The 26,263-nt window shown below is 38.5% G+C and overlaps 1 long non-coding RNA gene across 1 annotated transcript; it reads right to left on the bottom strand.

The window, feature by feature from the left end:
• Positions 1–5,422: 5,422 nt before the first annotated feature.
• LOC124171595 lies at positions 5,423–7,335 on the bottom strand. The gene is made up of 2 exons (XR_006867861.1): positions 6,881–7,335; positions 5,423–5,962 (listed from the first exon to the last, which is right to left on the bottom strand). It is a non-coding gene; the product is annotated as an uncharacterized LOC124171595 (long non-coding RNA).
• Between the last annotated feature and the right edge of the window lie 18,928 nt (positions 7,336–26,263).

Genomic DNA, 26,263 nt, shown 5'->3' with positions numbered 1-26,263 from the left:
AATTAAAGCGAAATATTAACCGCTTTCTCAAGTTCTGAAGCTTTCTTGCCGAGTTAGGCTAGATTTTTAATGTTAATCACGTTGAGATAAAAGCAAGGCAACTGCTGAGTCCGTTCATATATTGACTTACAAACTTTAATAATTGGAAGAATACGCTACCATATTTTTAATTTACCCTACTTTAAAGTAAAATTGATGTCATATAAAAAATAAAAAAATAACACATTGATAGTAACCGAAATATTCTACTTTTAGTCCAGCATTTAATTGGAAAAACAATGATTTACAAATAAATATTTTTTTATATTTTCAGACATTTCACTTTTTAAATTAATTTATAGTCCAAAAAAGCCACAAATGGCAACGGATGATCACTGAACAGAAAATAGTTGCTTGCTGAAATAAATTTGTATCGCCACAATCGGAAGATTATTACTCCTGGAATAGGTATTTCACGCTTTTAGATTTTTAAATTACAATATCTAATTTTCGAGATTTAATGGAAAGTGAACATTTTCAAACGCACGAAAACGCGACGGCTAAGTATGAATACTGGGAAAAGCCCGTGTGACGTCTTGCGGCTACCGTGTGAGGCCACCTGGGTGCGAAGCTATGAACGCCGCTACGATGCAGGCTGCCTGCTGCCGAGGTTGGCGGTAGCGTAGAGTACCCCACTAGCAGATAGCGCTTGGTTTAAATAAGTATTATTAATACCCTATCAAGCGAAGGAAACTCTCCTACCATAGGCAATTTTAATACGTGATTATTAAGAGATGTTCCCCTGGGCTCTGTGCTTCATACATGCATTGGTAATCTCAGACGATGTAAAACTCCCATCTACTCGTATGGTATCTCGGTCCCTGTGACGCCAAGTGGAGTGGAATCGCATGGACGCCAATCTGGCTGTTTTCAAATGAGGTTAAAAATGACCATTTACATTCGCCTAAACTGGGATTTCTAAAAAACCAAATAATTTGTATTTTATGAATACTCTAATGGTGGGTAACGAATCGCAATCAATGCCTTTCGTTTTCGTTGATGAAGGAAACTACCCTGTTTTAAAAATTTTTGCCGCAGCAAAAGTATTTTTATTTTTCTTGTGAATCATTGAAATAAAAACATTATGTAATCTTTTTTGGTAATATTTAGTTATACATTTGTAAATTCAAATACTCTCCTCGCACGAATAGGCAAAAAAGTGGTGAACTCTGCTGGTGCTACACACAGTGTGATTCTTGGCTCCTATACGCTGGGTGAGCTACTTCAATTAGCGACTCATTACAAGGAACATCGTCAGCAATTGAAACACTCTCCCGGTGTAGAACTCTAGTAGTTTTCATCACTGCAACTCCTTCATATTACAAGCCATGATAATGCTTTTCAGAATCTTTTTTCCTAAATAAATCAAAAATCGTTCTCGTTATCTCGCGATCACTTCAGTACAGAACCTGTAATTCTCTTTACATTGATAATATTTATTTTTTTAATTGAAATGATGATGGAAATAATTTTGTTCAAATCCATTGTCTATTTTCTGAACCAGCTTTCTTGACGAGTGATTGTCTTGTGGATACTTATATTAACAATTGGAATTAAATGCAAGGAATGCTGAGTCCATTCGTAAATTGACTAAAAACAACTCTAATCATTGAAAAAACACCGTATCATATTATTAATTTAATCTGCTTTACATTAAAATTGATGTTATAAAAATTTGTAAAAAAAACAAATTGATAGCCATTGAAAAAATTAACTTTTATTTCGTGATTTCATTGAAAAAAAAACAATGATAGACAAACCTAAATTGGCACAATAAATGATCACTGAATAAACGTATAATGGTTGCCTGCTAAAATAAATCACTCGAAAAATGGAAAAGAATGATAAGCAAAAATTTTTAACCGTTTCTCAAAGTTTTCTTGTCGTGATAAACAACGGCAAAAAAAACATTTTTTTTTGTTAAATTTCCAGATTGTTCACTTTTTAATTAATTTATAGTCAACAAATGACACCAAATTTCAAGTAGGGTAATAGAAAGCACTTTTTTCTTCTCACTTCACTTCAAAGATTCTCACTTATTCAGTCAAAAACTTAGATTTTTTCTTCAGGCTTGTTACAACACACGGATAATTTTTTTCCATTTCAGGCTTCGTCTCGGCCGGGCTCCTCAGGAACTATTTTCGTGGCTTCTTTTGTATCGTTTGATTATTTTCTTAATTTTTGCAGTCATTCACGCTGGAGTCATTTTTTGTCCAAGCTACATCTGTAGGTCCATCTACAAAACAAGAGAGAAAAAAGTGTCATTAACACCTCGTCATAACTCGAGAGCGGGAGGAAAATGGTTTTTATTGTAACAAAATTCGTTGTAATAATTTTGAAATTTATCACTGCAACAACAGAATTTTAAATTTTCTTTTAAATCATTGAAATGCAAGCAATACCTAACCTTTTTTTGTCAGGTTCCACAGATTAAATATTTATTTTTACTTTTAAAATGTAAATCTAAGTCTTTCGCACAAACAGTAAAAGAAGTATTTAACTCTTCTTGGATGCTACACTGAGTGACTTTAATGCTCTTGACGTTCCATTTATCGACTCGTTACCCGAAATATCGTCAGCATTAAAGTCACTTGTAAAACCCATTAAGATTTCATCACTAAAATTCACCGGGAAATCTTTTAATCTTTCTAAGAAAAAAACGGACTTTTCCGAATCTAGTGTGCTTAAAAATTCTTCCTCGTCATCTCGCGATCACTTCAATGCACAATCTTAATTTTAAAACTCACTACATTATCAAAAATCAAAATTTTGGAATTGAATTAATGATGAAATCAACAATGTTTAAATCAAAAGTTTTTTTCCGGTACAGCTAGCATCGACGCCACTCCGTTATCATTAGATAGAAGGTGTAAATTCGATTCCAGTGTTATATATACTAAAACATCAGGATGGATGCTAGGAAGAAGGTATTTGGAGTTTCCTGCACTCTGAATATTTAGCATAAATACCATAGAATTTTAATCATCTACATGGTGATAGCGAAGAGGTGTCTATGCTAGCAGTGCCGAATAAAAATTGTAGATTAAATCATTATTGCTTACATCACAATTTCATGATGACCATTCATAACATTACACTAGAAACTATTGAATTAATTTTTAAAATTATTTCTATTTTAAGATTCGCGATCTTACCTCTTTGACGGTGCCGCAGTTGGAGCATCATACGTCGATGAACTGGATGGAAGGCCTCCTCAGGTTAAAAATCAACATGCCGTCCGCAAATACCCCCACGATGTCCATTATCAGGTCCCTCGCAGTTTGGAAGTCAAGAGGTCCATAGCCTGCTTCATACTTTTGTCCAATTTTTATGAGGTATAATCTCCCGCCGAAGGGTCCTAATCTGGTCCGGACATCATGCGGGGTGTAGGGTGGGATGCCATCCGCAGCACGGAGTATCACATCGACCCAGATATTCATTGTCGCAAACTGTAAGGAGAATTGAGGTTAACGCGATTCCGTGGTAATGATTCCGTCGTACGTGAAAATCGCACTACGATTGATACAATTATGGAGATTGAATACTTTTATATAGCTCTCTGGAGGAGGGGAAGGAATATAGGTGGAAGGGGATCCAGATAATATGACTCTCATCACTTTGCGCTAGTAGTTGAGCTATATAGCCGAAAGATGTCATCTAAATGCAGCTTCATTGGCTCTTCAATGAATATTTCAATCATTTGTATCCCCAGACTTAGGGGCGGTTGTCTGTTGTTGGGGGACTACGGCTGGGGCAATAAAACTAACTTACATCATCCCAATCAATAGCAGAAGTATCACATCACATGCCATTAGTTACAAGTTCGAAAAATATCATCTTAATGTATTCACGATGTGTAAAACAATGTTAGTGTCTACTTTAAATTTTCTTTTATAATTTACCTTGTATCGAAGGAAAACCTCAACAGACTTTTTGGTTTTTTCACACTCAAGAAATTTGCATACACTTTGTTTAAAATAATTTTGTTGAAAATAATCGGATGGCACTTCCGCGTTTACTTTTTATAAATATAGGAAAGAATGTTTGCATGGGGTTTGTTATTTATTTATCTATTAAATGTTGAATGGGGTGGAACATTATCTTTCCCTTCCCTATTCAGGATTCTAACATGCGGTCCACGTGAAGTTAATCTTCATATGAATCTATTGTAATAATTTTTTGCCCAACCGTTAATTCTTCATAACGGTTTCGTATAGGCACTTTTCGGTTTAAGGAAATTGGCAATATTTCGTGTTATATTCTTTTTTACCTATTATCTTTGTATTTACTATTCATTAATACCTTAGTTTAGAGGGTCGGCAACCTTAAGAGAAAGAAGAGCCCACTGTTATGCAACTAGACGCACATTTACGTTTCGTCAGTGTTTTATTTTTACAGCAGGCAACGAATTTATTTATATTCATGTGGGGCTGGCTTTTATTTCTTAATAAACTATCTTTCCCTTCCATATGCAGAATTCCCTTATTCTTTCTACGTGAAGTAATTCTTCATATCAATTTGGTGTTGTAAATTTTTGCCCTTGCGTTAATTCTTCATAACGGTTTCGAATAGACACTTTTGGCTATGAGGAAATTATAATTATTTAGTGTTATGTATTCCCACTTTTTAAACTATTTTTTTGTATTTACTAAGCAGTGATACTGTAGGTCAGTGGATCGGCAAACTTTTTGAGACGGAACGGCCACACGTTATGCAAACAGCTGTGCATATACATTCCGACAGTGCTTTAGTTCTACTACCGGTAGTGAATTTTCTTATTACATGGACGCTTCATTATCTCTCATTTATACATTCATGGTTTTTACCCTGCTGGCAATATTTTTTGAGTTTTGAAATTAAAATAATAGAATCAGTTATTATTTTCTGCGCAGAGAGCTGACAGGCCGCAATGCGATATCGAAAGTGCCGCAGGTTCCCGACTCCTGCCCCTGTTTAATAGAAAATGTTGGTTACATATCGTGTGGTAGAATGCCATATTTCAAAGTAGCAACTGCCATTTATTTAATGACCGACATAAATCATTTTACTTCCGGATCGTCCATTTCGTAGTATAGGAAATGGAATAATAAGGTACAATGGAGAGAAAATGATTGTTTGCCAAAACAAAAGAAAACAGTCGAAACAGTATGAAAAAGATAAAAAAATTATAACCGTTACCCAAGTTGTGGAGCTTTCTTAACGAGTAATTGTCTTTTGGATGCTTATATTAACAATTGGAATTAAATGCTAGGAAAATGCTGAGTCCATTCGTTAATTGACTAAAAACAACTCTAATCATTGAAAGAGCACCATACCATATTTTTAATTTACTTTGATTTACATTAAAATCGATATTATAAAAATATGTAAAAGAACAAATTGATAGCCATCGAAAAAATTACCTTTTATTTCATGATTTCATTGGAAAAAACAATGATAAACTAACCAAAATTGGCACAATAAATGATCACTGAATAAACGTATAATGGTTGCCTGCTAAAATAAATCATTCTAAAAATGGAAAAAAATAATCAGCAACAAAATATTAACAGTTTCCCAAAGTTTTCTTGCCGTGATAAACAATGGCACAAAAAACCATTATTTTTATTAAATTTCCAGATTGTTCACTTTTTAATTAATTGATAGTCAAAAAATCACATCAAACTTCAAGTAAGGTAATAAAAAGCACTTTTTTCTTCTCACTTCACTTCAAAGATTCTCACTTATTCAGTCAAAAACTTGGATTTTTTTCTTCAGGCTTGTTACAACACACAGATATTTTTTCCATTTCAGGCTTCTTCTCGGCCGGGCTCCTCAGGAACTATTTTCGTGGCTTCTTTTGTATCGTTTGATTATTTATTGTTAATTTTTGCAGTTTCCACACTTGAGTCATTTTTTGTCCAAGCTACATCTGTAGGTCTACCTACAAAACAAGAGAGGAAAAAGAGTAATTAACACCTCGTCATAGTTTGAGAGCAGAAGAAAAGTAGTTTTTATTGTAACAAAATTCGTTGTAGTTATTTTGAAATTTATCACTGCAACAACAGAAGTTTTATTCTTCTTTTAAATCATTGAATTACAAGCAATACCTAACCTTTTTTGTAAGGTACCACAGATTAAATATTCATTTTTACATTTATAATGTAAATATAATCCTTTCGCACAAACAGGAAAAGAAGTGATGAACTCTTCTTGGATGCTACACTGAGTGACTTTAATGTTCTTCACGTGCCATTTATCGACTCGTTACCCGAAATATCGTCAGCATTAAAGTCACTTGTAAAACCCATTAAAATGTCATCACTAAAATTCACCGGGAAATCTTTTAATCTTTCTAAGAAAAAAACGGACTTTTCCGAATCTAGTGTGCTTAAAAAATCGTCCTCGTCATCTCGCGATCACTTCAATACACAATCTTAATTTTAAAACTCACCACATTATCATAGATCAAAATTTTGGAATTGAATTAATGATGAAATCAACAATGTTTAAATCAAAAGTTTTTTTCCGGTACTGCTAACATCGACGCCACTCCGTTATCATTAGATAGAAGGTGTAAATTCGATTCCAGTGTTATATATACTAAAACATCAGGGTGGATGCTAGGAGGAAGATATTCGGAGATTTCTGCACTCAAAATTTTTAGCATAAATACCATAGAATTTTAATCATCTACCTGGTGATGGCGAAGAGGTGCCTATGCTAGCAGTGCCGAATAAAAATTGTAGATTAAATCATTATTGCTTACATCACTATTTCATGATGATCATTCACAACATTACACTAGAAACTATTGAATTAATTTTTATAATTATTTCTATTTTAATATTCGCGATCTTACCTCTTTGACGGTGCCGCAGTCGGAGCGTCATCCATGGACCAGCTCAACGAAAGATTTTCTCATTTGGAAAGTTACCGTTCCATCCGCAAATGCCCCCCTGAGGTCACTTAAGAGATCCGTAAAAGTTGGGAGATCGAGGGGTCCATACCCTACCTCGTAACTTTCCCCAACTTTTACGAGGTAAAGTCGCTTAATTAAGTTTTGCAATCTCATCTCTACCTCACGCCGTGACCATAGTGGCCTGCCAGCCGCCGCACGGAGTGTCACAGCCACCCAGATAATCATGGTCGCAAACTGTTGGGAGTTCTGAGGTTAACGCAAGAGGATCTACTGTGGTTAGCCTAATTATTCCGCTGTAATTGACACCGGGGACTGCAATTGAGATGTAGCGAGGGGACCGACGGTTTGTTGACTCAGTGGATGAATGATAGGGATTTATTTGTCGGTGCGGTCTGTCTGAAACTTTCTTTCGTGATTGCTGTGGACTAGTACTTGCGCTCGGAACCGATAGATGTCGTGAAGATTCAGCGCTCAGCTGTGATGCCGCGAAAAAGAATATTGCAATCATTAATATTCCCAGACACAGGGGCAGTCTGGGAAGGTATATTGTGGACTCCTCGGCTAGGATTTATGTTTCGATTTATTGCGTTACTATAGCTCTAAAAAAAAACTAGATAAAACTTTGCTGGAATTCAAGGATAGGGATTTGTGTGGGCGGAGTTCTTCAAACTTACGTTCGTCCTCGGTGTGGACCAGGTTGCGCTCGGAACCGATAGATGTCGTCCAGATGTAGCATACAACTGTAATGCCGCGTCAACGAATTTTATATACGCTAATTTTCTCAGATTCAGGAGCGTTCTGCGGATATTGGAGGCCCCGGCTGGAGTTCATGAAAAGGCGCTCCGTACGCGAGGATTCGGTTGTCATCCCCTGGAATATTTAAGAAATTGCATGCCCGGAAATGGGTTTTTCACGCTTTTACGGCTATTAAAAATCGTATATATAAGAAAATTAAAAAACCGCAATTTCGTAAAAAAAATAACACCGTGAAAAGTGATAATGTCACAGCTTATAAAAATTTAATAATAATTTGTTATGGTTCTATTATCTATTTAGTGAATATGCTCCTTGAAACTGCACTTAAAGACTGGAGTGGTTGGAGGCCCTCGCTTGGGCTTATGATGGGGCCATCCCTAGCGGGTTGTTCGGAGGTCCTCTCAAGGTGCGGTCTGGCAGGGGCCCGAGGGCCCCTAGAGTCCTCTGGATGGTCGATAATATAATACATAGTTGATAACCCTCGAACCCTATGAGGTAGTAGAGTAGAGAACTGATATTCTGATGACTACATCTACACCTACATTATACCCCGCAAGCCACCTATACGGCGTGTGGCGGGGGGTGTTAGAAACCAACGGTTAACAAATAAAAAGGAAGAGCTCTAAGAAAATTACGACCAGCATTTATTGAAATTCTTTATGGTTCGGGGGAAAAACGAATTCCCATATCTATCCGTTCGGCAAAACATCCCTCTTAATTTATCGCTTATATCGGACCTGGAAATATAGTGCGGCTCTAATATTATGTTCTCCGTGTCGCTCTTAAAGATATTTTTAGTTGTTCAAGCAATCTAAGCCTAGCGCGCAGCCTCCGAGTCTCCAGCGACTCCCAGCCTAATTTGCTTAACACCTGGGTAACGCTGTCTGTACGCTCCTAGCGGTTTTTGACGAACCGCCCAGCCTTACTTCGTATTTTATTCAGTTCGCGGATTAAGTCTTTCTGCACCGTATCCCATACGCTCGCGGCATATTCAAGGCGCGGTCAGACGTGTGCGAAATAGCACCTTTCTTTTTACTTTCTCATCCGAAAATCTTCCCACAATAGGCTTGACGAATCCTAATTTCTTCAGGGCAATGCCGAAAATATTTCTTATATGTGTTCCCCACGATAGGTTCGAGGTCATCGTAACTCCTAGGTACTTCACTTCTTCTGTTGCCTTTATGTTAATACTAGAGATGGGCGAAGTCGTTCTTTTCAAATATTCGATCTTCATGATTCAAGTCACTTGGGTGATTCCATCAACTGATACGATCATTTCGATCGTTCAATCATTTTGATTGATGACTTGGGATTGACTAAAATCCCTGATTGAATCAAGGAATCAGAAGATAGAAACCGTTTTACCAATAAACACCGATCATGGACGGATGACGGCCTATCCATTGAAATACATCGCATGACTTTAGTGAATTATGATCGAGAGATTGAAGGAACATGCCAATAAACGCAATATGGAAACTATAGTCAACTGCTAATTTTAAATAAATCATCCGTAAAACTCACTATTTTGAACAATAGGGAGGTTTCCTATTATTTTTTATTGCCTAAATCGAAATATTATTACTCCTGGAGTACGGATTTCACGCTCTTAGATTTTTGAAAGACGATAGCTATTTTTCGCGATTAAATGAAAAGTGAAAATTTTCAAGCGCGCGAAAACGCGACGGCCAAGTAGGAATGCTGGGTGAACTCCGTGTGACGTATTTCTGTTTCCAGCAGTTGCCTTGTGAGGTGACCTTGGGGCGAGGCTTTGAGCGCTGATACGACGCAGGCTGCCAGCAGGTAGCAGAGTACCCTGCTATCAGGCAGCGCTTGGCTTAAATAAGGATTATTAATACCCTATCAAACGAAGGAAACTTTCCGAACTTAGGTAACAATGAGTGATTATTAAGAGATGTTTTCCTGAGCTCTGTGCCTCTCGCATGCATTGGTAATCTCAGACGATGTAAAACTCCTATCTACTCGTGTAGAAACTAGGTCCCTGTGACGTCACGTGGAGTGGAATCGTATGGGCGCCAATCTGGCCTTTTTCAAAAGAGGTTAAAATTTACCATTGCCATTTGCCTAAACTGGGATTTCTAAAACCAAATAATTTGTGTATTATGAATGCACTAATGGTGGGTAAGGAATCGCAATCAATGCATTTCGTTTTCTTTGATGAAGGAAACTACCCTATTTATCTTAAAATTCCGCATTTTTTTAATCGCGCACCCACCGCTTATCCTGGTGGGTATTCCATACCCCCACACACCCCGGTATCAGTTGCACCTAAACCCCCCCAGCCTTAACTCCTGGCTGCGCCCCTGGCTCCCGTATCCCGCATTTACTACACCATGAGATTTAAGATACAGATTCAAATACGTTGGGATATTCGTATTTTCATTTTGATAGCTTAAAACAAATCCGTCTAATGACGCGCTTCAAGTTAACTTGCCGTGCGTTCCTTCATTCTCTCCATAACGTTTATTTTTTAGTTCGTTTTGTACATCTATTTTAATTTTTTGTGCACTTAGTTTCTGTTCTCAATATTTTGCGCCAAACGCAAGGAAAGGATAGAAACGATGTAGCATAACCTGCATTGATACGCCTGATGCCAGAGGCGGATGTAAGTTTGGACCAAAAGGGGGGGGACCAGGGGTCTGAGGAATTCCCCTTGCCGAAAGTGGATTCGGGGATACAGGATATTTGGGATTTTCAAGGCTCAAAAACGGCGGTTTTTGGCTAATTCTTGATTTCTTTAGAGAACGATTATTTTCATATTCCTCTTCTTTTACTAAATTGTTCAAATTGAAAATCATCTGAACTTGATAGCTAGTCTTACGTCTTGAATATTACTAGAAAACTTCTTAGACCAATCTACTCGAAGTCTAGCTGAATAACTAAACCCACGTATCAGCCGTGTCCTTTATCAGTTTAATTTGTATTTGTAAATATATTCACTCTAAAATAAAGCTCTTCTGTGCTAATTTTTGAAATATTTGGAGTTATTTGGAGATGACAGTTTCGCGTAATCATTAAAATAACGTTTCATTTAAAATGACAAAATCATTTTTCAAAATCACTTGTCTCACATAAATAGTGTGTTTCTCTCGTCGAAAGATCTCGAAGCATAAGTGATTACGTCAGGCCTTGGCCGCTATCTCACTGATTTCACAGAGCTTAAGGATGATCTTGAATATTCGAATTGTTTCCACAGGGATGATAGTGTTTAGAGGCGAAATTTTATTCCCTGAAATGCCTTAATTATGGGAACATAAAACGGAATTCAGAGAATGCTTTAGAAGAAACAACGCTCTGGTCACTTATTAGTCATATAGGTATTCGGACACGTCTATTTATGGTAAGAGCAGTTACTTTAAGTGACGGTATTTCTCACATCCACAATGCTTTTGTTCGTCATCGGTATTGGAATCTCGCACATGCATTCTCACAGAATAGTTCCTTGTTGACGATATTATTCTTGAGAAAAATGACGTCGGTGGCATTGTTTTAGCCTCGACACCCGTGTCGCGTCTAAATACACTCATACCCCTCAAGTCATCTAAAGAGGCATGTGGCGGGGGGATGTTAGGGCAACAGCCGTTTAAAAATAAATAGAAAATGCTCAAACAAAGATCCGCCTGAATATTTTTAAAAGTCCTAGATTGCTCGGTAGAAAAACGAATTCCCATAACTATCTATCCGTACGACAAAATATCTCTCTTAAATTATCGTTTCTTTCGGACCTGGAATTATAGTGTAGTTCTAATATGATGGTCTCCCTCTGATGACTGGCGTATGCCAATAGCTTTTTGTAAATTGACGCATTCCAACGCTCGTAACTATTCCAAAGTAACAACCGAGAGCAATACGTTAAATTTATATTTTAAGTAAACTTACGATGCATTCTCCAGCATGATTCTCGTCGGCAGCTTTTAAAATGTTTTACGAAAATTAACTCTAACTATATTTTCAATTTTAAGGAGTTACCTCTGAAAATGAGAACTGGTGCTTGTAACCGTAACGGGTTAATTTTTAGAATTGTCTTTGTGACGAGTTATATTTTGAAATTATAACTGGTACTTGAAACTGTAACGAGTTACATTATGTAATTGTAACTGGCACATGTCATTGTAACGAGTTTCTTTTTTGAAATTGTTACTGACCGCCGGCCTCGGTGGCGGTGGGGTGAAGTCCTCGCCTGCCAAACCGTAGGTCGTGGGTTCGAATCCCGCCTGGGTAGGTGATCCCTATCCAGGGCATGGATGTTTGTGTTGTACTTTGTTCATATTGGAAACCTTCGTTGTAAAAGGCCGTTATGTGCTGTTTACGGGGGATGTGATAAATAAATAAATAACACTTATACCTGTTTACAAACTTTAAATAATAGCTTCAACTTATACCAGTTACTTGTTTGGCACACGACGTATCTCTGAACACAGGAAGTTTAGCTTTTCATGCTATCGCTGTGGGAGTTTCAACTATTTGCTGATGGAGGAGAACTAATTTTCCCGTGCGAGTTGATGTTATGGAAACCTTTAACGAGAAAGTTTACCCCTTCCTCCACCCCCAACGTTACTCGGACCTCATCCCACGGACCATTGGGACATTGTTCGCTCGCCAACCAACTCTCTTCTTTCATTCAATACCACGTGATGGACGGCTTTTAGCGCCATTCCAACTCTAAAGACGGAAAAACACAAAGCGGAGTGACAAATACCAGTTGGAAGATTGCACCGACGCGACACGGCGCGCAGGACGATCACTGCACGCAGGGAGCAGTGGACTCGTTGGAAAATCTGCATCGGCGGGTTTGATTGCATAGCCGCGATCCGAAATGTGTCGTAATTGAGCAATGGCAGCGATGGAGACGATCCAAGTGCTCATCATCCCCCTGGACTACGTACCACTCTGGTCAGCTGAAGAGTTGAACTCGCGCATTGAGCATTTGGGACCGAGAATTAGACAGGAAATACTCAGAGGAAATTGGTGCATTAAATATCCACCTGCTGATGAAGCGTTGTGCGTGTGGAGAATCCAGCAGATAGTGAACATTTTTGAGGATGGATACATTTATGTCACATTAATTAAAAGGAAACCGCAGAAAGGCTGAAAAATCATCTTCAGTCTTTACCGGGAGTGGGCGAAGAATTAAGAGTCCCCTACCGCAAAATGGCCCGATTACTTCTACAGCCAAAGACGTTCAAAGACTTACGACCCCTAGGGAATGCACATAGAGTTAAAAGTGACTCGGTTTAAGACTTTGTGTGCAACGGTGTTTTTTACAAGCATTGGACTGATCTCTCACGGATAGATGTGTTGTAAGAAGGCGTAACTTCGTATACGTCTATGTCCATGAAAGAGGCATCATCTTCAGTTTCTTCAGTGACTGGGAGAAGCATTGCAGAGTCCCCTGTCGCGATTACTTCTACGACTCAAGAGGTTCAAAGACTAACGACCCTTAGGGAATACATCTAGAGTTAAGTGACTCGGGTAAAGACTTTGTGTTCGACCGTGTCTCCACATGCCTTTGAATTATGTTTCCTTCAAGCCTTCAAGGATTAACCTCTCAAGGATAGGTGTGATGTCGAAGTTGTAACTTCGTACAACTCCATGTCGACGAAAGTGGAAATGAATCAACTGAACATAGTTTACCGGACCTTAAGTGATACCCACACAAGTTTCTTCACGGCTTCTGGGTTTTTAGCGCGTGGTACGTATTATTTTGATGACAGTTATGATTCGGCATTTGTAGTAGATGACCCACCATTGCCTCCAAACAATTACGCGTTGGCTAACAATTCGTTTAAAATAACAGACTCTCTACTAACGCTTATTAATGCCCATTTAGCATAAAAAATCATGGGTGATTATTCTATAACCATGCACAAAATAATTGTGTTCGTTCATGAGACTGTTCGCAGAAATATTATCAAGGGCAGGGGCGCAGCTAATAATTAATGCAGGGGGGGTTATAGGCGCAGCTAATACTTAGGGGTGTGCGAGTATTGCATATCCGCCAGGGTAAGCGGGATTTGCGGGGCCCCTCCTCCAGAAAAAGTTTTAAGAATAATAGTTTAAAATGGCGATTTTTGCGGCTTTCTGGGGGATATTTGATTAGTCCTAACACTATTCTATAAGTAATCCTAATCCAATTACGTAAAATGGATCAAACTTAAATAAATCTCAGAGCTCTGGAGGGGGTTTTTATCCCCCAAAACCTCCCTCGCTGCGCCACTGATCAAGGGGTGCAACATTGCAAATTTTTCTAATCTAAACTGCCAATCTTCGGGGCTACTGAATATGATGCTTCCATTTTTCTCTATAAATTGATATTGTGTATTGAAAAATGCCTATTGGAAACAGTTCGAGGTGATGGCATTGATAGCGCTGAATACTCTGAGAAATTGTGGCGTTTCTCAAAAGGTAGCTGAACGAACGTGGTCTATCTTGAAATTCACGGCTTCAATTTTCATAAACCGTTAAGATTAGGAAAACAGATGCATACAACTGTCTTCGTTTTGATGAATTACTTAGGTCATTAATCCATTTTGTAGTTGACAAGATTTAGACTGATATCCTACACGCGACTTCTTTCCTTTCATGAACGCACGTTGCACACTGAGTTAAAGGTTTGTTAAGTAAAGGGTTGTTAAAGTGTTAGGTGAGAAAAAATTTCCGGAGGGAATGAGAGACATAACTAGTGAAATAGTTTCTTTGAGGAATTTTTCGATTGAAAAACATTCTTCCATCAAAATAGATGATGAAAGTAAGCATTGACGGAATAAATTGCAAAGTAAAGTGGAGTTGTACACGAAATACATTCATGGGATTTGATTTGAATGGGTAAGACATGGACACTTACGAAAATATCAACCAAACATTTCGAGGTGAAACGAAACTCTTGAGCAAATTACCCCCCTACCATAATGCCGGTCTTCTTGACTATCGAATTTTGAGAAGAAAAAAATCGCCAAGTACTTTTGCAGTTCATGTGTTCTAAATGTATATCGGGAAAGCGTTGTGTGATAGTTTCTTTGTGGTATTTTTCTATTGAAAAACATTCTCCCATGAAAATAGATGTTTATGGCGAAGGAAAGTAATGGCAGAATAACCTAAATTGGACAAGTGTGGAGAAGATGTGAGTCAAGTACTTTCAGAAGGAAGATATGAAAATGATTAGGGACATTGATGAACCTACTGATCGAGTGAGTTCCAGTAAGTAAGTGTTAAGAATGCTAAAGGAGTTGGAAACTGGTTGTCCTACGGCTCTAATGTAGACGCATCGGACGATCAAACTGGAGTAAAGGAAGTCTACGGGAGAGAAAATCACTTGCAAAGTAAGTAAATATATTTTGTCGAAAAAACTTTTTAATAGTCCGTAATGGAGCTCACTACCTCAATAAAAACGCTGCTGAATACTAAAGCGATTTCCGATCCGTTAATTGACTTTGGCCATGTCGAGCTTGCATTTTTCATTTTATTCTAAATCCTGAATCACACGATCAATTTTTTTCATCCCTTTGGAGGGATAGCTCCGGCGATCGCACCGATGATGGCGGAAAAATGACTGTTTCTCTAGATCATTTTCCGCGATGGTTCGAGGGATGGAAATACCATCCTTTTTCCCATCACTTGGCTCGTCCCTTTTTCTATCACTGGCACCTTCCTTCAGCCCATCAGAATGCACGGCTGCCAACTGCGGTTGTAACGCCGCGCTCGGGTTTTAATTGAATGGCAGTAATATTCACGGCAAGTCACGGAGTAAGCGATGGAAAAAGGGACGGTGGGAATGACCATGTGATTTAGAAAATGATGGGTCAAACGATCACTATTTCGATCCCTGAAAACCTATCGTTGGAGCTATTAATGTGAGGGACAGAGAAAAATGATCATGTGATTTAGAACAAAATTCACTGCCTCTTGCTTTACTCTGTGGTATTCCATTATAAGTTTCCTGGATATCAGACAATTACTTATACCACTTATTTTTTATCAGAGCGCGACCCGGGTTTCAATGAATTATCATCATCTTCAGGCGCAAATTTGCGAATTTAGTAATTGTAAATTTGCGCCTGAGAATGATGATAATTCATTGAAACCCGAGTCGCGCTCTGATAAAAAATAAGTGGTATAAGTGATTGTCTGATATCCAGGAAACTCATGCGATTTAGGCTTATTAGATAAGGATGTATGAGTGCAGTCATTACTAAACATTATTCATTATAACGTTGAAGTTGATGAAGTATAAGCTTATAATTTATTTTTTTACCCTATTTTATAGCATAAATTCATACAGTTTCCACCTAAAATGTTAAGATATAACCTAGTAATTGTAAATATTGGTCCTCCTTCTTCAAATATAATAGCATTCATTAATACATTAATAAATGTGAAGCTGTGTTATTTGATATGCTTTGGGAGTTTTCGAGATTTTTCACAGTATTACTCGGAATATAATAAACTGAAATTATGGTTAGTGTGCTATATACACGGTACACTTAATCGCGAATGGAGTGTTGCAAAGAGTTCTCATACTAAAATAGTGGACCAATCGCTGGTTTTACTGTCCAAGCAATGCGATTTCCGCCGAGGTAATGTACCACTTTTACTTCTTCAATATCATTCATAAGCTACAATAGAATCAGCTAGAATTATTTTCATTGGCTCCTATATATATTAATAGTCCGTTTTCCATAATCACTTCGAGAAGAGTACAATACGAATGCTTGAGTTTGATTTCTACTCGTGATCGACCAGGAGAGCGAAAATTGTTGCCGAGTGTTATGCATATAACACCATCGCCCCTGGATATGCTAGGTTTTATTTTTTGTTTATTCCAATATTCCACAAATTCAACCGATTCAGGTGTTACATTGCGAAAGTTCGACTTATGAAAACAGAACTTAGTTGCACACTTCTACAATTATTTTAAATGCGCACGACGCGTAAAAGACCTTATGACAGGCGATGGCTCGGTGAGCCGCAATGTGTCGTGCGTATTAAAATTATTTTTGAAAGTGCAACCATGTTTTATTTTAATATTTCCTACATTCTATTCGGACTGCTGCCCCCCCCCCCCCCTTCTATAAGAAAGTTTTTTGGGGTTTTTGATGCTGAAAAGGTTATTATTACTACTAAAAACAGTTATATTCTACGAGTATTTATTAAAATGAAATATATAAATTGGATGTAGTAAAAGCTTCAAAGGCGCAAGGGGGGGTTGTAACCAGGAAACCTCCCCCGTGGCCACTCTCCTGTACTACGGTACTTGACGCACATTAGGATGGGCCGCATAGTTACTTTTTTTGTGGATCAAATTTTCCCTGCGCGGGAAATTTGCGTACTTGTATTAGGGTCTCAGATTCGATTTTTTTTTCAAAATTGGATAACATTTACCACTCCTGCTCCTCAAAAACTCTACTTACTCTTACTAGTTAACTTTTTTTTTGTGATTCGAGCCATTAAGTATACGACTTCCAATCCAGTCCTGCTTCCTTCCAATTCAATCCTCATTGATTGGTGAGAATAATAGGTGAGGATAGAGCTAACCCAATTTGGATCTCACCAATCTAGGCATGGGCGTACCAAGCGAGGGGCAGGGGGGGGGATTGCTGCCCCCCCTTCTTTAAGCAAAAATCGCAAAAGTCTTTAAGCAAAATAAGTACTGAATTGAAATGAAAGTATTCAACAATTTTTTTTTTAAACCCACGAAAAATTATATGTATTAGTAGAAGATAAGTAACTAAGATTAAAATATTTTTTCAAGGAAATAATTTCATAAAATAATAAAGCGCTGTTATAATTTTCTTAAAATGTTGGTTTCATTCGATTTTTCCATGCTAAAATGTCACAACTTGGCTTGCCCCCCCTAGACCGTGGCTTGCCCCCCCAGTTATGATCCTTGGGTCGAGTGTTTTAAATTTTAGGATCACCTGAGAACACATGCGTCAAAGATATTGGCAAGAATCATCGATGAAAGGAAAAACGAATCTTCTAGGGATCGCCACCGGGTCACGAACTGCATAACTACCAACGTTTCTCGACTCACAGCCCTGAGGTCGATGACCGAGTCTGACATCGTAACGTCGGCACTTATGCAGTTCGTGACCCAGTGGCGATCCCGAGAACTCTACACTAAGTCTATTCGCCGGGAAAGCACGAAATCTTTCTTCATGGTTGTTCAAGTTATAGATAAGATTTAAACATGGAAAAGTGGAATGAAACCATCATTTTAAGGAAACTGTAACTGCTATCTATTATTTTTTTAAATTATTTGCTAGAAAAATATTATTTTCCTCATAGACATATTCGACTTTTGCTCCTAGGGGTAGATGCCCCTTCCTGCCCCCCGCTGGGTACGTCCATGCACCTGAATGAGGACCTATTCGGATTCAGAGAAAGCAAAGTCACAAGAGAAGTAATATTCACCATTAGGTTGCTCATAGAGAAGAGAATGGAAAATAATCGCGTACGTTTGCTGCATTTGTTTCCAGTTTAGACGAATGGGAATGGTCAATTTTAACCGCATTTGAAAAAGGCCAGGTTGGCACCCATGCGCTGCCACTCCACGTGACGTCACAGGGGCCTAGTTTCTATACGAGTAGATAGGAGTTTTACATCGTCTGAGATTACCTATGCATGTATGAGGCACAGAGCTCAGGGAAACATGTCTAAATAATCACCTATAAAAACTGCCGAAGGTCGGAAAGTTTTCTACGTTTGATTAATAAGCCTTATTTAAGCCAAGCGCTAATGTAGCCTTCGTCGTATCAGCGCTCAAAGCCTCGCCCCAAGGTCACCTCATACGGCGACAGCAGGAACCAGAAATACGTCACACGGACTTTTCCCATCATTCCCACTTAGTCGTCGCGTTTTCTCGCGCTTGAAAATTTTCCCTTTTCTTTTAATCGCTAAAAATATATATCGTCATTAAAAAATCTAAAAGCGCGAAATACATACTCCAGTGGTAATAATCTTTCGATTTAGGCAAAAAAAATAATAAGAAACAACCCTATTGGTTGACGCCTGCATTGACTGCATTGCAACTATGGTTTTGTAACTAATGGCATAAAAATATAGTTATTTTGAAATTTTTGATGTACGAGGTTTTAGATTTTAAGATGACGATATGCTGCTCATGAGCTAGCATGTGCACGATATGTGCACGCGGAGATGACGCACTTTCCCCTCTCCTCGGTGCCCGCCTCCCCTCTCCTCCCTGTCCTCTTCCCCTTCCATCCCTGTCCGCTTCCCCCTCCTACCTCTCCGTTTCCTCCCCTCTCCATCCCATTCCCCTCCTCGTGCGCCCTCCCCTCTCTGCCCCGCTTCTGTTCCACCTTCCCCTCCGCTCGCTCTCGCGTCCCTCTCGCGTGGCTGGCGTATGCTCGAACGCGGTCGCTACGCTACCGCACCACAAGGCGAAACGCCCATAAACATCGGCTTTTCCCCTACACGCTCTTTCGTCACGCGCAATCTTGGAATTGCTGGGTTCAAGCGCAATGTGCCCAGTGGCGGATACGGGTCGGGGGCGCGCGCCCCCCCTTGTGAGGCAACCCGTAATGCCAAACATTGCTGAAAAACAATTGCACTATTTTATTTCAAAAGATGGCATTGTCTTGTATTTTTACATTATCACTTTCATTAAAGCCTCCTTTAACTTTGCATGTGACTCGATTAGTTTTCATTACGATAAAAGCATAGGTAACTCAAGATATCTTTTGCCCCCCCCCCTTGAGTTTTTTCTGTATCAGCTACTGCTATAATACCCTATTCCAACCACTGGCTCATACAAATGTATGGAGTGTACGAGACGAGAAACGACAAAAAGTTACAGAATTTACCCCCTGTAAAATGAAACCCAAGGAAAAATTATCAAAACGCTTAAATGATGTCTTTCGTGCTATGCATCGACTTCTTTACAAGATATGCGTAGACCCCTTCACATACCGTCACACGGCCCTGGACCAATCCAGCAAGGAGCGATTAAACGTGCTCTTTAGGCTATTAAGTATTATTTTATTAAATATATTTTAGTATGTAAATTCTATAAGATCAGTGCTTTTTATTTTGATATCTTATTTATCTATTAATAATGCTTTCGTTTTGACTTACGGTGCCATTATGACTACAATTAAAAAAAAACTCTTGCTGTGCCTCTAATTGTAAGATCCATTTCGCCCGACGGAAGATTAAACAGTGCCACATGTAGGGGTGGGTAAAATGTTGCCCAAGGAGTATTTGAAATACAAAATACAATACACCGCTCCGATTGTATTTGATATGCAAAATGCAAAATACCTTTGACTTCGGGTATTTGAAAAACAATCTACAAAGTAGTATATTCAATACCTTTTAAAGTTATTCTTTATTTTTCAGAGCACAGGACATAATAAGAGGGGACATTTCTCCGGGCTCTTAACCCTCTCTAACCCAGAACTGATTCTGGGAGAAATCAAATTTCAAGATTTTTCATTTTGAAAACTTGAAAATTTTACACTCAATGATAATTATCGTGGCAGCAAACTATTTCATCAATGAAATTTACACTACAAAATAATGGGTAGTTAAGATATTTCCTGAATAAAGCTGAGAGTTGAAACATTTTTGATGTTGCTTAGAAGCAACATTTGGTTATAAAGGGTTAATCTGTTTTTGTTTATTCGTTATTGACGGCAGTTGCGCGGTTATTTAAATAGCTCACTTTAAAAAAATATCTAAACACAGGAAAAATGTTAATGACGGAATATCCCGGGTGCTGTGTGCTCCGTATTATCTATGGCATGGTATTTGACAGCTGGGGTCAGTGGCGTAACTAGAAATATGCTTCGGGGGGAAGGGATGAACTGGGGTGGCGATCCCCCACCCCCAGGAAACACGGGGTGCGGGAAAACTTTTGAAATATGACATTCCTGGTTATGCATTTTACATAATTTTGGCCCTAAAAATTTAACTTAATGTAGACGCAGTTATTAAATTTCAAAAGTAGGCAATAGTTATAAATGACTTTTTTATTTCTATAAGGCTTTGGAGGGGATCTATCCCCTCATCGCCCCCATAGTTACGCCACTGGGTACAGTAGGCAATGCTCATCTACATCTATATACCACGCAAGCCGCCTATAAGGCGTGTGGCAGGGGGTGTTAGGACACCAGGCCTTTGCGCATAAAAATGAAATGTTCAAACAAAATTTCGACTATAATTTATTTAAGTCCTTAATAGTTCGGGGGAAAAACGAATTCTCATATCTATCCGTTCGGCCAAATATCTATTATTTTATGGCTTCTGTCGGACCTGGAAATATAGTGCGGCTCTATTATTATGTTCTCCGTGTCTCTCTTAAAGATATCCATTCTCAATTGTTCAAGCAATCGAAGCCTAGCGCGCAGCCTCCGAGTCTCCAGCGACTCTCAGCCTAATTAGCTAAACATCTGGGTAACGCTGTCTGTACGCTCGTAGCGGTTTTTGACGAGCCTACTTTGTATTTTATTCAGTTCGCGGATTAAGTCTTTCTGCACCGGATCCCATACGCTCGCGGCATATTCAAGGTGCGGTCAGACGTGTGCGAAATAGCACCTTTCTTTTTACTTTCTCATCCGAAAATCTTCTCACGATACGCTTGACGAATCCTAATTTCTTCAGGGCTATGCCGCAAATATTTCTTATATGTGATATGTGTTCCCCATAATAGGTTAGAGGTCATCGTTACTCCTACGTACTTCACTCTGTCAGTTGCCTTTATGTTAATACTAGAGATGGGCGGAGTCGTTCTTTTCAAAGATTCGATCATTATGATTCAAGTCACTTAGGTGATTCCGTCAACTGATTCCATCATTTCGATCGTTCAATCATTTTTATTGATGACTTGGCATTGACTAAACTCCCTGATTGAATCACTGGTGAACTGAAAAAAAACGAATTATCATATCTATCCATTCGGTTAAATATCTCTTACTTTATCGCTTCTCTCGGACTTGGAAATATAGTGCGGCTCTGTTATTATGTTCTCCGTGTCGCTCTTAAAGATATCCATTCTCAACTGTTCAAACTATCTAAGTCTAGTGCGCAACTTCCGAGTCACCAGCGGCTCCAATCCTAATTCGTTTAACTTTTGGGTAACGCTGTCTGTATGCCCGTAACAGTTTTTGACGAACCGCGCAGCCTTCCTTTGTATTGTACTAAGTCTTTCTGTTCCGGATCCCATACGCTCGCTGCATATTCAAGGTGCGTTTGTATGAGTGAGAAATAGCACCTTTCTTTTACTTTCTAATCCGTAAATCTTCGCACAATACGATTGACGAATACTAATTTCTTCAGGGGTACGCCGCAAATATTTCTTACATGTGTTCCCCATAACAGTTTCGGAGTAATCGTAACTCCTAGGTACTTCACTTCGTCTGTTGCCTTAATGTAAACACCATCCACCGCATAAACTTGGTTAGATTTGCTCGAACTCCGCAAAAAAATCAATTTAACATATAAAACATACTGCGTTTAGGGAAAAATATTATACGGAACACGATTTTTCCGAAAACAGTCAACATGTATGCATTGTAATCTCAGACGATGTAAAACTCCTATCTACTTGTATAGAAATTAGATCCCTGTGACGTCACGCGGAGTGGCATTGCATGGGCGCCAATGTGGCCTTTATCAAATGCGGTTAAAATTGACCGTCGCCATTCGTCTAAACTGGGATTTCTAAAACCAAATAATTAGTATATTATGAATAAACTAATGGTGGGTAAGGATTGGCAATCAATGCATTTCATTTTCTTTGATGAAGGAAATTAACTTATTCTTCCGCGCCTTGCGTCATTGTTTCATGCATCTGGCACAAAATCTCCTCCATCAGACGCTGATTCTCCTCTATCACAAATAATATTTAACCATTCCTCCGCCCACAGCCCGTGCTCGATCCCTGCCTTGGAAGAGTTTCACAATCTCTGTAGAGTGGTTAGGATTTTGAAGTGGGGGGTGGGGGTTTACTGGATATCTCGGGGTCCCCACGAGGTGTATGGAAAACATCCCAGGGCAACGGGGTGTCCGGGGAAAATTTCGGAACTTTTAATTCTGATGTGATTATTAAATTAAATGTGATTATTAGGACTTAAATATAGTAATCTCGTACGAGTATTTAATAGAATAAAGTATATATAAATTAGATGAAGTATAAACTCAACTTCAATAAATCATTGATTTTACGAATCAATTACTAATGAACTTACATCTACGCTTTTCGTATGTTGTTGGTTCATTAATTAATTGTTCAAAATTTCTTTATGCAGTTTCACGTACAAAATAAAAAAATACTACTTTTATATTATAAATTTAACAAGGAATATTGGTTTAAAATAATATCAAAATGCCTGCTTAACTTTTAGCATTTAATTCGAGTTACTTCGGGATATTTGCACCACATGAACAAAAAAACCTATAGCGTATGATAAACTATAAGCAAGATTGCAAGTTCCGCTGGGCGATACTTTACGCGAATGCGATTATAGTCCAAGATATTTTTGCCGCTGAAGTAAACCCTGAAAATTGCCACTTCAGGAAACAAAGCAATTTTTTCTGAATAGATTTTTTCAAGATAATCATCGCAGGAAACAAGTAAAAGTATTAAGCTATTAACACCCCCTTAATTAGCTCCAGAAAACGCGCTCAAGCATTCAGAAATTGATTTTTCGGCTATAATTCTTTTTTATAGTTAGGCAATTTATCACAAAGTTATTATTAAATTGTATTTCAAATTTGATACCAATGAAAAACGTTAAATTTACTTCGTATTAACAAAAGGTATAGTTTTTAGGATAAAGCGACCCCAAATTCCAATGAAGGGCATAATAAATCTGTATTACGACACTTTCAAGTCAAGGGTGTAGCCAGGATCAGAACTTGAAGTGGGCAAACCGTGGTAGTTAAAGTTTTAACACAGGAAAGGTGAAGGATACCAAAATATCAAGAAAATATTAACAGCGCTTTATTAATGTTTAAAATTATTCGCTGTAAGACATGTTTTTAATTTAATTACATATTTTATATTATCCTCACTTTACTGGGATCATAATTAAAAATAAGAACTTTGTTCTCTCATAAGAATATATATAAGCACAAAGTTATTTTTTATTTTAATAATGAATCGCTTTTACAAAGTTACGCCTCAACCAATCAACTTTTCTAGGATTTAAAGAAAATTTGTTCAAAAATTTTCTTTTGAACTAAATTTACTTTTGCTTCTAGGGGGAGGTCCGCTGACCCCTGCTGACCCCCGCTGGGTACGCCCATGTTTCGTGAGTCTCGCGTAAGTGTCTAGTCTCGTCAAAAAGTGCTCCGCATAGTCGCGTCAGTCGTCTTCATCTACAGGGAGCTCATAATACGTTCTCGAGCGATAAGGTCGGTCGGTGCTATGAATATTATCTCCTTTAGGAGTCTCTTCCTTCGTTTTGTCTCGCTATTTTCGGCTTTCTTCGTGATCGCTGAGTTGTTTTTACCCTAAGCGGAGATAGACTATCGCCTGTGCGGACGGAGCCTTTATCTTTAGCGTAGGAAGGTGAGCGCGAGACGGCGTTATGACTATCTTATCACCTATGACTACGCCAGTAAAAAATTTGCGAAGGGGATTGTTTGAAAGGGATGCGTTGGAGACCGTATCTCTCATACTTATCGGTGTGTTTTAACCCCGCGACCATCCTCCGTTTGATACGCCTTCGTGGGGCGCGATCATATAATCAAGTTATGAAACACTGAAGAGGAAGATGCAAGCAGGGTTGGGCAAAATACAGACCTAGTAGTATTTGGAATAACTAATTCCTCTCCAAATGAATTTTAAACACAAAATAAAGCACCAAAGGTATTTTAAACACAATATACTTAAAACTTTGACTTGGGTTTTTGAAAAACGAAATACAAAATAGTATTATAAATTACTAACAAAATACATTTATATGGAAATAAGAGATCTTAAAATAATTTTACCTGACTTGGCACGTCATGGATGGTTGCAAACACCAAGATTATGATTCTAACGAAAACGAAGTACTCTCTGAAGCATAATGTTACAGAAGTATTATCGGAGCTACTTCAAAAGTATTTTATAATAGTGTTTTTTATTTTATAATTGGAAAATACCAAAACACTGTTTTTAAACTTCAAGATACATTCAAGTTGTGTATTTAAAATACCAAATGAAATTACAAATGTATTCCTAATACGTATTAGAAAATACTTATATTTACATACTGCCCAGCCCTGAATGCAAGTTACTATTGCGAAACAAATCGAGTAATTTTACACTTCTGCCGTTGTATATTACCCGGAAAACGGTGGTAAGTGTAAATTTATGATCGGTATTGTATGGTGGCTAGAGTGTTGGCCTCCCTCTTAGATTGTCCAGGTTCGAATACCGGCGGTGGTAAAGATTTTTCAGTTGCGTCTCGATCCCTGCATGAGTGCTTTGTGGGGGCACTTCAAGCGCAGGACGCCGTCCGTCGGATGGGACGTTAAGCCGTGACCGCTTGGCGCCTTTCGTTTGGTGTAGGCTACTGCTGACGCCGCTTCCTCCTGCGGGGAACGTCGTCAGGAGATTGAAGATATAAATATTTTTCTCTCGCACCGCCGGAATACTGGTTCATTGTTGTCAAGGGTTTAAAAAATTAAATAAAAATAAAATAAAAACAATTTCTTTAAAAACGTCAACTATAAAAACGAGAGATAGTATTGGAACATTGTTATTCAATTTTATGAAAGATATCTCTTCCACAAATTGCTTAAATTACATCCATCATCCCTATTAAAATTTATAGCCCGTTTAGAAATTTCTATCGTCTATTCCCTATGGGTGTTGATTTGAGTATATGGTTTAAAAAAGTCTAAGTCTGCCATCGTCCTTAGGAATAGGACATGTAGCCATGATTTAGAACGTAATTACACCGTCAAACGTCGCGACGCGTCGTTCCTGTGAGTCCTTATCGGTGGTTTCTCAATAGGGTAGTTCCTATTCCTTCATCAAAGAAAACGAAAGGCATTGATTGCGATTCGTTACCCACCATTAATGTATTCATAATATACAAATTATTTCGTTTAAGAAATACCGGTTTAGACGAATGGCAATGGACCATTTTTATCCTCATTTGAAAAGGGCCAGATTGGCGCTCATGCGATGCCACTCCACGTGACGTCACAGGGACCTAGTTTCTCTGCGAGAAGATAGGAGTTACACATCGTCTGAGGTTACCAATGCATGCATGAGGCGCAGAACTCAGGGAAACATGTCTTAATAATCACTTATTAAAACTGGCTAAGGTCGGAAGTTTTCTTCATTTGATAAGGTATTAATAATCCTCATTTAAGCCAAGCGCTACCAGACAGCAGGGTACTCATCTACCCGCTAGCAGCCTGCGTCGAATCAGCGCTCAACTCGCCTCAAGGTCACCTCACAGGGCGGAGGAGGGAACCGTTACACACAAGAGAAATACGTCACACGGAGAGATTTCCCGGCATTCATACTTACGCGTCGCGTTTTCGCGCGCTTGAAAATTTTCACTTTTCATTTTATCGCGAAAAATA

The sequence above is a fragment of the Ischnura elegans genome, chromosome X (assembly GCF_921293095.1).
Source record: "Ischnura elegans chromosome X, ioIscEleg1.1, whole genome shotgun sequence".
NCBI lineage: Eukaryota > Metazoa > Arthropoda > Insecta > Odonata > Coenagrionidae > Ischnura > Ischnura elegans.
Note: the sequence above shows the minus strand (reverse complement) of the source record. Positions and strands in the feature narration are given on the sequence as shown.